A 12,988-nucleotide genomic window follows, 5' to 3' on the forward strand; every position below is an offset into this window, starting at 1 on the left:
GCCTTGCTTGTGAATGCAATCTATAGGGGAGAGGCTTTATAACCCAAAACGGCACAGCTCTTCAACATGCTAAAACACCTGGTCTAGGTATAGAACATTAGACAAATATCAAGTTAAATTTCTGACCTTTGCAATGGTTGCTTGTAAGCACTGTCTATGAGTTTTGCTTGTTGACTGGAGCTGCTGTGACTTAAAAGTGTGGCCAGTAGTGTAACCAGTTATTGTGTCTTTTGTAATGTCTGGGTAGAGGTTTTCCACAAGATAACAGTAAGTAATATGATGTATCTACATGCTGGGCAGCACACTGGCTCAGAGGTTAGCACTCTGCTCTTTGCAGTGCTGAGTCCCAGGTTCGAATCTCAGCCAGGACACTATCTTCATAGAGTATGAAGGTTCTCCTTGTGTCTGCGTGGGTTTTCTATGAGTACTCCGGTTTCCTCCCACATCCCAAAAACATGCAGTTAGGTAATTGGCTACCACCCAAAATTGACCTTAGACTGTAATAAAGACATATGACCATGGTAGTGACATTAAGTTATGAGCCCCTTTGAGGGACAGCTAGTTACATGACTATGGACTTTGTACAGCGCTGTGTAATATGATAGCTATATATAGTATGTAATAATAATTATAAAAATAGTAACATGCTGGCCATGAGGAGCAGATTGAGGCTGTCCTTGACAGTCCAACATTTAGGTGAGGACAGATAGACGTTCTATGAGATATTAGTCCCATTGAGAAATCTGCCTTCATCCTGTTGAAAAATTTAAGCGTGTTATTATTCTAGCTAGAAAGAATCGTTATCATACCAAAGCCAGGCACAACTCCAGCCAGACTTTAACCAAAAGTTATTTTTGGGTTTTAAGAGAGTAGTAAAGTGTCATAACATATGCTAGGGTTTTACTATTTGTGCTCAATTGGTAAGACTGACCTCACTTTCTGTCCTAGTAACTAAATACCATCTTGCCAAAAGGCACAGAAAACCTGATTTTCTCTTTTATGCACTCTGCTTTTGGAAAAATGTTTTTATTGCCATTTATTTCCCGAAAGAAAGTTTCTGCTCAGTTTCTGTATCTATGACCACACCAGAGGTGAAGGATAAGCTCCCCAAAGGCTAGGAAACAGCAGAAAAACTAGATGTTCTTACCCTTCTGTATGTTTCTAAAACTAACAAAAAAGTAATAGTTGCTTAAGTAATAAACCAGATTCTCTTAAAATCTTCCTCATCAAGTTGATGGGATCAAATTCTTGGCTCTTTCACCTGTGAACGTGGTGTGGGCCCGTGTTAAACCTTATGCATTAGATATTAAATAGCAGAGATAATAAGGTCTACACAGGCAACAGTGTTCCTTTAACCAGCTTTTTACAGCACATAAATATAGCACAAGTAACAAAAAAAGGGAGAAAGTAAAAAAGATATTTGTACAACACGCCCTGCTTACTCAACACGAAAAGTACAGGCATTTATGAAACTCTATCATTTAATTACAGCCTGCACATTTCTTTAAACACGTTTTTCCATTATACATAATAATTTGCTTGGACCACTAGGCCAGTAATTACAGCAACTCCATCCAAAATTAAGTTTTGAAGCTATTTTGCAGACTTTATAAATAATTATGTCTAAACCAGTGTTTTCTTCTTTGTGCCTTTCATTAAATTGACCTTAATTTAACATAGGTGGGTTACAAAAGGAAAATTACTGCAAAGATTTAACTGGGATGGGACTCCTTCTTTTAACATATCAGCACAGACAAACTAATAAAAAGTACAAAATCTAAAAATTGTAACACAAGCAGATTTTCTTAAATTCTTAACATTGGGCAAAAACAATTTTCATCCTCTTATAAAAATCAATCTATAGAAAATTTACCTTTTATTGTGAAATACATTAAAACCCCCAATTTATTGCCCAAAAATAAAAAAAGGGAAAAACCGCATCCTATTTCTGTTTTTGTCTAAACTGTTGTGAAGGTTCTAGAAGTGCTCGCTGGTAATATATTACTGCCACTGCCTGTTAAAAAGATTCAACAAATAGTCTTCTTCTCTTACAGTGTCGTCATGATGTTAAAATATGAGAGGTGGTCACAAGATCCATAAAATGCACAAAAAGCAGCTAGTAATGTTATAATTACAGGATGAGGTATTGTGAACAGGTCATGTAAGAACATTAAGGGTAAGTAAAGGACTAAGAAAGTTTTTTAGAATGGCTAGAAAGGGATGAAGGCAACAAACAATAAGTGAGTGTGAGACATTAAAATAAAATATATAGTGTCCCAATATTTCCATTTATATACGGATTAGCAAAAAACTTTAAACTGCCTGAAACTGTGTAGGCCTCCCCTTGTGCAACTAGGAACCATGGAGACATGGACACCACAAGAAATCTAAAAGTGTCCTGTGGTATCTGGTACTGTCAAATTGCAAACACATCTCCATGGCATTCTTCCTTCTTACCTTAATGTTTTCTACAGCCATCTCTTCCCCAGAAAAATATCAAACAGGCCTGGCAATCCACGTGATTCAACAAACCAAGCCTCATTCTTCCATACCATTATGATCCAGTTTGATGTTAATGTGCCCACCGTAAGTTTTTTGTACTGTTGCCGAATTAAAAAAGCGTACCTAAATTTAACAATTTTACTTTACATAAAAGGGTAGACAACCCTTTTATGTAAAGTAAAAATTCAATTTTTTTTTTTTTAAAAAGTGCAGCACCACCCCTGCAAAGCCTCTGGGGATACCTACTTCAGGCATCCGGGGAGGCTCCTGGGTGCTCCTTCTGCACATGCCCTAGCATCTCAGGCATGCGCAAAAAGAGCCTTTTCGTGATGTAGGTTGGAAAAGAGCCTTTTCCAACCTACGTCACCCGATCGCGTCTGGGTCGGGTGACTTAGGAAGAAGAACCCAGAAAAGACAACAGACAAAGATGGCAACGCCCGTCAAGCCGGATCGCAGATGGATGCCGGGACGATGCGGGACCCAATGGAAGAGACCTCCGGATGGATTGAACTGACCTCCGGGATTGACGGTAAGTGGGTTACTTTTGTTTTAGGCACTTTTGGGTTAAGTTCTTCTTAAACAGTTGTTGTTTTTTTAAGAATTCTCCACGATACTGAAATACATTTTGGTTTCTAATGACCAATAAATATTGCTAGATATAAAGGGGGGAGATTTTGAAGAAAAAAAAAATTAAACTACGGCTTTTCCAGGCACATAAATATTTCTGCAAGAATCAGAAAAGATTTACAAGCTTTATAGACAATTTACTGTGTAATTTTATCTTTCAGACAGCCTCTGTAATTTTGTTCCCAATCCACATGTAAATGTCCTGCTAACACAGAGTTAAAGACTGAACAACTCTGGCCTTTATGCTCTTAAAATGATTGCAGTATTAATACAGGTAAAGGCAAATAATCTTTAAATGTTATTACAAGGAGATTATTTTTACTAAAATCTAATCAGAAATATTGTGTGCTATTGAAATAGCTCCTATAAAAATCTCTCTCTCTGCGTACAAAGCAAACACTGTGCTAATATGGTTAAAAAAGAACACAGTAGGAAAAAAAGACTGTAAAATCTGATAAATGGGAAATATTGCATGAGAAGATTACTGCCATTGATAAATACTAGAAAGAGGCTAAAACAAGAATGATGACTTTACAAACAGAGAATATTTTTTTTCTGCAACAAAAAAGTAAAACTATCTGCACCAACTGCAGTTATGCATCAGTAACCATTTGGGGTAAAGTGTATCTAGTATACCAGTACTTACATGTGTTGGCTGCATTATGTTTCTTTTTCTTTTGTTAATCTTGTGCAAAAAAAATCCTGTCCTACTGAAAGGTTTTATTAAACTGTCCCACGGGATCATTTATTCTGATCCTTGAATACATTTGTCTTTAGTTCTTGATCTCTGTAAAAAAATATTTGGCTTACAAAAACTTGACTATCTTCATATGTATCTACACATGAATTGACGAACTGCAATGTGTTTTATTCAATTAATTTACCTGTTTTTTAAAACTTTACAATGTAACATGCTTAGGTTTTTTTTTTTAAAAAAAAAATCTTTAGGTTTTAGTGAGGTTACAACTTCTTCATAGGAAAAAAGCTACAAGTAGCATCTACCCACAGTGGCTCAGTATAGGATGAATGGGGTAGGTAGTGAGTGGTTCAGTGCGGGGGGTGATCGAGCAGAAATGCTTGTTCCTTCCACACTGCGCTTGTCATTACTTTACCAATAAACATTGGCTTATTTATGCACCTTTGTTCACAAACCATACATCTCTGCCCTATTCAGGTGTAGTTCTAGCACAATAGACAATGAGATTTTACTGCAGTCCCATCTTTTAGATTTGTCCTGCATGACCAAGGTGACACTAAGTGAACATTGTTATGTTACCCCCAAATATGTATTCACTAAAAATACAATAGACTTTTTTTAAGGGGCAATAGACCAAAATACTTGTATTGTGACAATGGGCCTGGTTTAATAAAAGTCTCCAAGACTGGAAAGGATACACTTTTATCAGTGAAGCTGAGTGATCCAGCAAACCTAGAATGCATCTGGTTCAGGATTCAAAACATTTGCTAGCAAATAGCAAATTACTTTGAAGAAATCCATTCCAGATTTGCTGGATCACCCAGCTTCACTGATGAAAGTTTTTTCTATGGAGCCTTGGAGAGCGTTAATAAATCAGGCCCAATAAGACAAGCAGTGAATGACAACTACAGTACAGTGTCTTTATAAAAATATATTTACAGCATTTTGTGGACTTACACTGTAGTTGTAGAGGCCTGGTGTGTAAAAATCATTCAAAGCAGGCATAAATTCAAGTGTAGACTTTTTTTTTATTCAGCCTTGTTTCTACCAGGTAGTATAATAACGGATCTCTGATTTGCAAATGTGCTAGTATTCCGTTTTTAAGAAGGCGATGTCAGACCTTGAAGCCACAAGGACAATTACTTGTAGTGCTTATAACCACAAGCCACAAACCTGAGTCATATTCTAGTTCTCATCTCTTCCCCAATCTTCAGTAAGGTTGTATCGTTGGATTTTCATCCAAGACAGGGAACTACAGTATATTCCATAAAGTCACACAAATCATGTTGGCAAGATAAACCAAACCAAAAAAGTTGTTTTAAAGACAACTGGGTCTTATATGATTGTGGCTTTTATAGCCTGATTGTTCTAGTAAATCCTTCATAGGCATATCATTAACAATATGCATTTAAGAAGATTCCAGTGAAGACAAAACCCTAACTTTAGTTACATAATACAATGATGTGATTGGCAAGGTTTCTTGTTTAAAACACTTAGAATCTGCCAGGGAAAATATTTGAATACAGTTTTTATATCCCCCTGTATTGTATCTATATTGCAATAATAGTTTACATGTTATTACATGTTATAGAAGGCATTAACTGATGTGGCTAGTTTATTGTATTTTGTTGTATACAATGGTAACATATCAATGTAGAAAACCAGTATATATATCTACATGGTCTTTTTGTTTAAACTGTGATCATCAACAGTACCCTCAAGCCAAATGTTGAAAATAACCCTGCAATTAAAAGAAATGTATTGGGGAGCATACATTTAAAGCACAGCTTTCTACCAAAATTAAGTTAATACACTGACCACTAATGCTTTGCAAAATGCCAGTACATAAGCACACATGACTGTTTGGGCTAGTAATTCCTGTTAGAGTATCAGCTAGAAAAAGTTAGTTAGGCAATGTTGTTTACTGCAAGTTCTTTTTCAATAATGTTTCCAAAAACTGGAGTAAAGTGAAATTGATTATTGTAGTTAGTTGTTAGTATCTAGTTTAGTATCCAGTTTCTGAAGTGGCTCTGCCTGTTGCTATTAAAACAAATATATATATATATATATATATATACATATATGTCATACTTGTCTGTCCAGTGAACACGTCCCCTTCCAACATTTTATTGCTTAGCATTCAACACCTACATGAATGTCAGATGCCTGTGTCATGCTTTGTGGCTTCTTTTTCCAACCTTTACATCTCTAAAGGTCACAACATAGGCAGGTTGAATGAAGAAACCAAAGTATCCAGTAGGGAACACAGGCTCCAAGCATTCTCAGGGGTGTTGAAAAAGGGTCTTGACAATGGAATCAATGCAGTAAGGAAGTTATACCAATAGACACTGGCCACCAGAGACCAAAAAGGAGAAACCAGTTTTAGACAAATTTTACTACCTGTGGTTGTTCTCCACAGGTAGTAAAATAAAGAATAAAAATTACCACCCTCAAAAAGACCAACAGATTAGGAGAGGAGCCAGAACTGTTGTTGTGGCTCGTTTGTTTGGTCTAGACTCCTGTCATAACATCCGCCAGAATGTACATAAATTAATAGACTGAAATTACCAAGACATGCACCTAATTTTGACAGAAACACAACCATTTTTTATAAGCAGTTAGGTGTTTTTCAGCTCTCATTACTGAAAAAAAACAATTGGTTGAGGTTGTGTATGTCTTACAAATGTGTCAGTTGCAGAAGAGTTCCCTACAACAGTGAACCTGCTCAGTAATCAGACTTTCCCTGCAGCCAAACCACACAAGCCTATTTTGGGTGGAGACGATCCCTAACAAGAAATAAATGCAGACAGACAAAGGTTAAATCATCTGAAAATCCACAAGCCTTTTCTCTTTGCAAAAAAAACAAGACTTTATAAAAGGAGACATTTGGGATTTGATACATTTTAACAACCAGGAGGAATCTACAAAAAAATCTCATGTGATGCAGCTAGTAAAATTCTCTTTGATCTGCACTGTAATATGCAAGCACCTTCAGTCAGTCTCTTATGAATGTATACTTACTATGCATGGAGGAGTAACCTTAATAATGTATATGGAGGAGATGCTACCAAATGGTGGCCAAACTGCTAAATTTTGAACACCCATATGTTGCCACACACATTATGAAGGGAGAAATAAAAATGAAGGTTAGCTGTGAGTATGCCCATTGGGATGATCAGTACTTGTGTTTAGGACCAACACAATAACAACAAAGAAGAATACAAAACCATCTAGGGTAATGAATGCCCTAAAATAATCTTGTAACTTTGTCTATTACCGTTAATATATTCCCCATACATGCAAATTTTTCCCTTTAATATGAAGTACTTTCTGATACAAAGTGGATTGATAGAAACCTGCAAATACTAGAAACTGTTAAAAAAGATTAGTTATGCAGCGCCCAAGTATAAAATGTGCACCATGTGACCTATCGACTGCCCTGTGGGGTAAGGTGATTCATTAATAACACTGATTTCTGGCTGCAAAACTCTATTGAAATGTTTAATTCTGCTTTTTATAAAGAGCAAGCTGTAAGAAATTTAAAGATCCTTTTCCCTGTTCGTTTAGCTCAGCTCAAGGTTATGGCAGTTTTTGTAGAGTTTGTTGTCTGCAGTAAAGACAAGCTAAATGGTTAAGTATAATTTTGGAAAACTAGACCAGGTCATGCATTTCTGGTATGAAATTAGGATGGGTCCTTCAAGTCTTTTTTTAGCGTCAGAAAATTAAATTTGTTCAAAAGGACTCAAATAGACAGGAACCAAGGTCATCTCATCTCATCACATCACCCATTATTTCTCAGTTTTAAAAAATTCTTTATTTCAAGTGCAAAAAACCTTAGTCTTAGTCTTAAAGTGTACCTAAACTCTGAATTTTTGCTTTACAAAAAAGGGTAGACAACTCTTTTATTTAAAGTAAAATTTTTGTTTGTGTTTTTTTTAAGTGCAACCCCCTTTTTAAAAAAAAGAAAAAAAAAAGGGGGCAACACCGCCCCTTTAATTCTCGATCACCTAGCAGGGGATACCTACGTCACACATCCCAAGAGGCTCTTGGCTGCTTCTTCTGCACATGCCCGACAATCTCGAGCATGTGCAGAAGGAGCCCTTTTATCAAAAGGAGAAAAATTGCCTGATCACACGCATGCACAGTTAGTTTTGGGTTCACTTCCACTTTAAGTTACGAAGGTTGAACTTTTGGAATGGTGAGGGAAACTTTGTTCTGATTACTAGTTTAGATGCATTAAAACTGGAGTTCAATGTCTTGGAACTGAAATGTAATTCTTGGTTTAAATCTTCACCTTTCATGGGTTGTTTTCAATGTGTTATACCTAAAAATTGTTAAAAGAACTAATTGAGGTAGACTAATTCTAAATATTCAGCTACTTGAGATATTGAACAGTTTCAATGTTTTCTTTTCTAAATTGAGGCTTGAGTTACAAATTACATTTCTAACTTAATTTTTTAATCATCTAATCATTGAACATATTGCATACTGTAAGGCTTGTAGTTTAGAGAGATACAAAACACCAAAATTGTCAGGAGGTGGGAGAAATTCAAAGAACAAAATACAGAATTTAATAAGGCCAAACTTGTGAGAATCCATGACAGCAGCAAAGAGCTTAAAAAAAACCAAACAGTTAGCCCCCAAACGGCAATTATCAAGGAGAACAGTTTAAAAAAAAATACGCCTGTGTTGTATATAATATGCACTGACAATGTGCATTTGTAAAAGCCATGATACAAAACAAAATTAATAATAATATTCTGTACTTAAAATGTGGAGTTATGGTAAAAGTGATTGGTTTGTTTGCCTATACACACACACACATATGTGTCTATATGTATTTCTGACTTGCTATGGACATTTGACGGTAAGCTCCTCTGGGAAAGGGACTGACCACTGATGGATTTAGGGTATATACACTCTATTGTGCCATTTGCGGTCATGCCACATATAAATATCAGACTATATATGTGGTGTCAACTAAAGTGACCCTGTCAGTATTATTCCGAGTCTGAACAGAAGCAAAAAGTCAGCAAAAGAAAAAAAAAAAAAAAAGAACATCAAGGTTTTCTCTTTTTTTTAAATTACAGTCCAACAAATGAAAATCATTTTTTTAAGTAACATCTGTTTTTCTGAAACCAATTTAAGTGCAATTATGGTAACTATCTACTCAAAAGAAATAGCAAAGAGCAGATCTAATTTGTTGTAAATTGAAGCAGCTCATCGCCCCCCCTGGCAGAGCCAGTGTGTAAAAGTTCTTGGTAAGGAGGGTCATGGAAAGATCACATGCTACAGAGGTTTTGTATCACATCTTCAAATTACTCAGAGGCACTGTAGTCTTGCAAATTGAACTAAACTTCCCTAATTCTAAGAAATAACACTGCAGTGAAAATTGGTTATATGACTTAGAAAGAAAAATATTCTGTACATCTAAAAATGTCCTGTAAGTGGAAAAGAGAAATAAAGTGCCATAAAAGTAAACTTTGTGTACTTGCGTGTTTTTTGATGATTTGGTATTAACTTTTTTTTACATCACACAAAAGATTGCTATAGTGACTATCTGATGGGAGGAGGCCATGGTCCTAGACAAAATGTTAAATAATAATGAGTGGACTAAATAAATGTGTCATAAGTGTTTATTAAGACACTCTGTTTAACAGTTGCATATTTTAGTGTGCACACATTTGCCACATAAAAGTTGTGACCTGAATGACTTCCAACTCTATCTGGACCTTCATCTCACCAATGGTGGATATTTCTGCAGCCGTGCCCTGGCCTGACGTCTTGTACACAGTGCACAGTTGGGGGCTAAATGTTACTTGTGGGGAGATCTCTAAACAGCAGATCAACCAAACAACATAAACAACACCAAACAACACTCAATTATTTCAAAACTATAGCTTGCAAAGGGGAGAGTGGCAATCCAGGGGATGATAGGCAAAATAATAGGAGCTTCCAGTGCCCGGTATGCAAATACTTAGGTAATAAGGAGAAGAACACTAGTTGAATTAAAAGTTTTGTTAATATATTTACAATCATACTATTAAGGTTAACTAGAACCAAAAAAAACTTGAAAACAGGCATACATTTATGAACAGTGCTCTTAAGGTCCCTTCACTGCATTTTGTTTGAGTTGAGGTCTGGACTGTGACTAGGCCATGGTAACATCTTGATTCTTTTCTTTTTCAGCTATTCTTTTGTAGATTTGCTGGTGTGCTTTAGAATTACTGTCTAGTTACATGACCCAGTTTTCACCACTGTGGCACAGTTGGCACATTTGACTCTAAAATACTTTGGTATACGGAAGATCTTATAATTAACCTAATGACTGCACGGTGCCCAGGTCCCATGGCTGCAAAACAGGCCAAATCATCAGCCCACCACCATGATTGACAGCTGTTATGAATTGTTTGGAATGATATGCTGTGTATGGTTTTCGCCAAACATAGCACTGTGTTATGGCCAAATATCCTTCCAATGCTGCAGTCTATAGTACCAATGCCCCCTATTTATTTCCTATGGCGTACATACATGTAGCATGCAGAAAGGTTTCCTGGCATGAGGAAGCACTAAAAACACTGAAACCTCACTGCCAGTGTGAACTAACCCATAGTCTATGTTATACAAAAAAATAAGTATTTACCTACATGTAACACTTGCTCAGGACAAGATCATTTTTTATTGTGTCCTGATACAAAAAACCTTAAAATTGAAAGATGGAATGGGTATACCAGGAACTGTGTAACTGTAGCCAAAATAAAAATTGGTATACATGGCGCTATGTCTTCTACACAGAAAAGAAAAAGGCTATGCAGAAATATAAAGGGTTCAGAGATGGGTTGAGTTTTTCAAAACCAAGAAAATGTTGGTCAATGCTGTGATCAATGCTGTGTATAAAGCATAAATAATCACATTTGCTAACTTTGGAGGACTGCTGTTCACAAAAGATCTAGCAAGTTGGACAGCTTTGTCCAATATTCACTTTATCTCTACCAATAAATCACAGACAGTGATAACACAGTTCCCCTTTACTATCTCATGCCAATACAGAAAATGGCACTCAGGTTAATGAATTTATATTAAGCAAGGGAGAACAAGCAGGCTAATGTCAAATTGCCCTGTTTCTACTATTTAATAAAAGAGGAAACTAAGTTGCATCCACTTGCAGAATACAGCACTCTTCTAGAGGAGAAGTTCCGCATGATCATATCCAGGATTACTGTGTAAAAATTGACTATACAAAATGTCTGATTTCCAGTTTGAGTATTCACAGCTGCTACCTATGGATTACGTATGTCATGAGACATAAATAAAGAAATTTTAATAGCCTGTACAAGTATTGAAGGATGAAAAGTGAATAAATAATGGCATGGTTTGGAAGGAGAGGAAGCCAATCACACAGTGATAAGGTTAGAAAATACCACTAGAGTGGTTGCCAGGCCAATAGTACATAAAAGAAAAAGTGGAAAAATATGGCAGAAAATAAGTCTAAAATAAGTCTAAGTATTCTTACAATTTTGGCAATTTTAAAATAAATCTGCTTATTTTAAAATTTTCAAAATTGTAAGAATACTGTGGAAATTCTATTCTATATTATCAATAATGTAATTTCTAGGGTCTCGGCAATCCCCTGAGGAAGCCCGTTTAGGGCAAAATGCATCGGGAGAAACCATAAGTACAGTACCGACTCACATCCTCCAACTCTTTAGTGAGAGTATTTTATAAACTCATGGTTAAACATTGTCATGGCCTCTTTTATCAATTAAGTTTCTAAGAAGCATATGTTTTAGTAATTGAAATAAAAGGTTTTATGTCATGCTAGACTTTTTGCCATAAAGAGCCGCTATCTTTCCACTTTTCTCTCAATGACATGGTTTGGTTTAAGTGTAACTTTTACATTTTGTAATCTAATTTTTGTTTATAATATTTGAAGCAACATTCTTAATCCATGCTGTTATCATACTAAGACCTACAGCAGCAGGTAGGAGGACGGAAGGATTGTTCTATCCATATCACAGGGGCATGACATTCATGCAGGAGAACTTCCCCCTTATGAAGTAGCAGAGAGTTCCTAAATTTTAAGCACTTTCCCTGATAATAGGGGCACAATCTTGATAAAAGAGACTATTAGAGAGAAGGTAAATTGTGTTTTCAAACTTTTAATTTTACTGTGTTTTTGTTATTTGCTTCGGCCTTACATTGCTTTGGTGCACAAATGTTTTCCTAATGATCTGTTCGATTTAAAGTATATATAAGACCAATCGCTTAAATCTCACAGAAGTTTTAGGATGACAATGTAATTTGAAAAGTCATGTTCAATATACTTATTTATTCTCCAATGGTTAAATACTTGGTGATCCTGTTGTGAAGAACATTGTGCAGGCACTGTCTGTGATAGGGTGACAATGCTTTGTTCCCAGTTGTGTTCCTACATCTTTATCCTGTGACACCAGCTAATGGTGGAGAAATTTCAACAATATCCTGTACTGTTGAAAAGCGGTGAAAATAAGAATGTATCTCTTTTTTAATGGAAATTGTTTATGATTATTGGTTAGGATGATAACCATTGTATTCATTGATACACAGCTTTAGCAAATTAAATCATAATGTCCTTCAGTTAGAGTTCACATTTATTTCAAACCTAAAGAAAGTGCAGTAGGCCAAGGCTGTCTGCAAGCAGCACAGTCACGAGACAGTCTGCCGATTTTACCCTTACTACCAAATCTCCATAAAAATGAGAATTAAAAAAATGACCTTAATTACAATTCTACTACATTGGCCTTTCTGCTTATGATTCAAAGATTTTAGAAAAAAGGTGCCAGATGAAACTATATACTCTTCAAAGAAAATTATGAGGCTCAACGTATTTTAAGAGCGCAGCGCCCTTTTTATTTAAAAAAATGTACAGAGGGAAATTGAAGAAACTCGCTGAATTTCCTTCAGAAATAATAGCCCACAAAACATATGCTGCTAAAATTACATTAATACCTTGGATCACAATGGAGCCAAAGCTCACTAAGTGGGGACAACCCGTAAGAATCGCTAATGCAGTAAATTTTAGAGCCCAAACTTCTTAAATTGCTAAGTGGTTGGAATGTGTTCTGGCTGATTGAGCCCCAGGAGGTCAGGTTCACATGGGGACTGTCTTTTAGATTTTAAGAC

At 36.0% G+C, this 12,988-nt stretch overlaps 1 protein-coding gene across 1 annotated transcript in view; it reads right to left on the reverse strand.

Moving 5' to 3' along the window:
* LOC140331915 (uncharacterized) overlaps nucleotides 1-12,988 on the reverse strand; it is a 209,268-nt gene that overhangs the window by 186,659 nt on the left and 9,621 nt on the right. The window lies entirely within an intron of this gene.

Source organism: Pyxicephalus adspersus, chromosome 5 (assembly GCF_032062135.1).
Source record: "Pyxicephalus adspersus chromosome 5, UCB_Pads_2.0, whole genome shotgun sequence".
NCBI lineage: Eukaryota > Metazoa > Chordata > Amphibia > Anura > Pyxicephalidae > Pyxicephalus > Pyxicephalus adspersus.